Genomic DNA, 4,171 nt, shown 5'->3' with positions numbered 1-4,171 from the left:
TATTAATTTTTTCTGTAATATTCTTCGACTTCATTATTTCTTATCAATCCCTCTGTATAAAATATCTCTGATATATCTACAGTTTGATTATGTAACTTTTTATTTTTGTTTCTTACTCTCATCTTATTAGTCAGTTTCGCTAATTCATCGAATAATCCTTCACTCCTTCATTTTATAACTTTAGACATACCTTTCAAGACTTTTAGTTTTCCAATATATAGTTTTATATGACTTATTGACTCTTCATATAATGTTTTAAATCATTTCTGGATATTTTTCTTTCCTTTTCGAATGATTCTCTTCTTCCTGGATATCTATTTATTTTTTCTCCTAATTTTTTCCATTTTAGTATTTATATTACCTTTTTTACCATTCAAAGATTTTTTTTCTTCTTACCTTTTCAATCCTTTCTTCAATAAAATCAGGTTTAGTAATGAATTCAGATGGTACTATAAATTTTTGTTGCTCTAAAAATGAAACAGATAATCTCCCCATTTAAATAAACCCTATAGTTTTTTATTGCTTTGGAGCACCTTGTTTTTGGTTCTTCGATAGATGTTAGTATTGTAATGCTACGAATCACATCTTCCAGAAAAATAGCTTGAGATTCTAATTTTTGAATTACTGGCTTATGAAACTCTGTTATTGATTCTTTATATTTTACTTTACCTACAGCTTGTGCTTCATTGTTATTTCTTTGTTTAATTTTGACAGTAATTTTAATAAAGTTATTTATTTTCTACCGTCTTCACTAATCATTTACTTTTAGTTAAAATTAACTACTTTATACTTAATTAAATGATAGAGATTATAGATTGCAAAAAATCATAGGGATTTGAAGATTCTCATCAAAATCCTTTACTACCTAGACAATCAGTAAGGCATTTAAATGTTGGTTTATCTGGTTGTGGAAATAAAAGTTGTTGGTAAACCTAATTTATGATCAAGTAAAGTAAGATAATCGATACTTGTGTGTAAAAGATTTAGAAGAACCTAAATATGAAAAATTAAAAGAGAATTTTACAATGTTTAATGACATAGATATAGGTATCTTACATCTTATCAGAAATTAAAATAAAAAAATGATAGAATTGTATACAATAATATAAGAAAGAAATATTATTATATAATAACAAAGAAGATATAGATTCAAAGAACAAAAATTTTGTTATTTTTTATGATTGCATAACTGAAAAGGAATAAGATAAAATAGTTGATTTTTTATACCAGAGGAAGAAAGAAAAATGCATCAGTAATTTATTTATTATACTCTTACTATTCAATTCAAATCGATACCAGATGTAACTGTAATTATTTTACGTTTTTCAAACTTGAAGATAGAGAAATCAAAGAGATTATTCAAGAAACTGATATGGCTAAGACTGTTAAAGAATTTAAAGAAATATATGAACAGACTTTTAAAAACAAATATGAATATGATTTTTTATTATTAGATCCTGAAATGATATACAGAAGGAATTTTTACTCCCATTATAAATTATGGAGGAGTATTTAGAGAAGAAAATATTTGTATATTAGAAAGGTTATAAATTCTATTCTGATATTGACATATTTATGATATTCGAATAGGTATATCAGAGCAAGTAATAAATACATGAAAGATTATGATCGTGATAAAAAAATTATTTATTTAGCTTGTCTAGATGCTAATAACTTATATAGATGGGCAATAAATCAATATTTACACCATGGAAGATTTAAATGGAGTGATACAAATACTGATGTAATGAAAGTGCATGATGACTCTGAAATAGGTTATATTTTAGAAGTATGTTTGGACTATCCAATAGAACTACATGATTATTAATCAAATATACCTCTAGCACCAGAAAAGAGAATAGTGACCAAAGAAATATAATTAATGACAACTTTATATGATAAGAAACAAGTTACATGCTTCATTAGAGAAATCTCAATCATTGACAACTTTATATGATAAGAAGAAAGTTACACGCGTCACTAGAGAAATCTCAATTATTGACAACTTTATATGATAAGAAGAAAGTTACATGCTTCACTAGAGAAATCTCAATTATTGACAATTTTATATGATAAGAAGAAAGTTACACGCGTCACTAGAGAAATCTCAATCATTATTCATCATTAGGAAGAAAGTTCATAGAATGGTTTAGTTAAATCAATCTGACTGGCTTAATGAATATATTGACTTAAATACATAAATTAGAACTAAACCCAATAACGATCTTAAGAAAGATGTTTACTAATTGTTAAATAATTCAGTATTTGGAAAGACTATGGCAAACATTAGAAAACGAGTTGATATAAAACTACGTTCGGATGTAAAATAAAGTTGAAAAAGTAATAACTAAATCAAACTTCCAGAAGAGAACACTATTTACAGAAACGTTATCTGATATTCATATGAATAAAATAACATATGTTGATATGAACATTCTAGATCTTTCGAATACGTTGACGTATGACTGTCACTATGGATTCATGAAACCAAAGTATGGTGGTGACCTAAAATTATTATACCAATATACTGATTCTTATATTTATGACATAAAAACAGACGACCTTTATAGGGATATAAATATAACATTAATTTATTTGATAATTCACACTATTCAAAAGCAATTCTTACGGTGTTTCGTTGGTGAACAAAAACGTTTTGGGTAAAATGAACAAATATGGCTGAACTTCTAGATGTATGCTTTATAATTACAATATGATAAAATCTATACGCAGACTAAAGGTGTAAAGAAATCTTTTGTTTAAAATAGAATTGCATTCGAAGAATATAAAAACATGTTTATTTGATCAGAAAGAAATGTATAAAACTATGAATCTAATAAGAAACATGAAATATATACTGTTCTAATTAACAAGGAAGCATTAAGATCGAATGATGACAGAAGATATATATTACCAGATAATATTAATACTTTAATGTGGCGTCATTTTTCTTCCATGTCAATGAGAGTTGTAAAAGAATGTAATGGTGTTAGAACACTCCAGTATATCGAGACTCGTAAGTTGAGGGACCTAAACTCGAGAAATATGTTCTACGTGTCTAAATTAAAAATAATTAAAATCCGGTTTGGCAAGATAATTATTGTCGTGTTAATGGGGCGAATTCCAAATATTTTTCACCTGAAAGATTTAACAAAAATTCAATTAATAATGATATTAAGAAAATGAATGAAATAAGATATATCATACTTGTTTATAACGGAATGGAAGTTTGTGGAAACTATCAGGAAACTCAAATGATCAAATTTGGGATTTTGTAAAAATTTTGGGGTGTGTGTGTTAAAGGCACAGAAAACCCATACCCCCTGATTTTTTAAGGCATGGCAACGAAAACGATTTTCAAATTTCAATATTTTTCAGAGGTGTTTTAACGATTTTCAGCTTAGGTTTGTTATTTTGGGGCTACTGTTTGTATTCTTGAAATTTTAAATTTTTGTAAATTAGTTTAACTTTAAGAGGCGCAGAAAGCATTCAGCTATAGTAGAACCATCATGCGGAGACAAAATTGAACCAGGGTAACAAAACGATTTTTAATGATTTCATTTTCGATAATTTATTGGAGATTTGGGTCTATTTTTTTTTTAAATTGTGCATATTTCTGAATTCGTTTACACACTACTAACCACAGTGCTACTTATAAACCTCAGTAAAGTTCAAGAAAGATGCAAGTTGAACCATAATCTTACTTAATAATTTCGTTTTTATAGCTCAGGAAAGATATAAGTATAACTATAGTGTTACTTAAGAGACTCGGTTAAGTTCAAGAAAGATTTGAATTTAACCAAGGTGTTGCTTAAGAAACTAGTGTGAAGTTCAGGAAATATTAAATACATTCCTGGTGTTTTATCATTTGTTTTAGTTTCCATTGTATTCTATCTAAGAGGGTGTTATAGACAGAAAATGAATATTGGAAGTTTGTAAGTTACTGAGGTTGTTGTGTCAAGTGACGTGTGAGTTTGGGAAGGAGAATACATTAGTTTTTAGTTCTTTTAGTTTTGAGCTAAATCATATAATCAAGATAATTGCTTTGCATTTCACCCTGATCCTGTTTTAGAAACCTGAGATATAGAAGTCGGATGAAGAGACTCAGAATAGTTGAGTCTGACGATTTCTATCACCAAGATCTTAACCTTCGCCCCCCAGTGGCACAGCG

Source organism: Limulus polyphemus, unplaced genomic scaffold (assembly GCF_000517525.1).
Source record: "Limulus polyphemus unplaced genomic scaffold, Limulus_polyphemus-2.1.2 Scaffold4122, whole genome shotgun sequence".
Classification (NCBI taxonomy): Eukaryota; Metazoa; Arthropoda; class Merostomata; order Xiphosura; family Limulidae; genus Limulus; species Limulus polyphemus.
The sequence above is the reverse complement of the archived record's forward strand: the minus strand, read 5'-3'. Positions refer to the sequence as shown.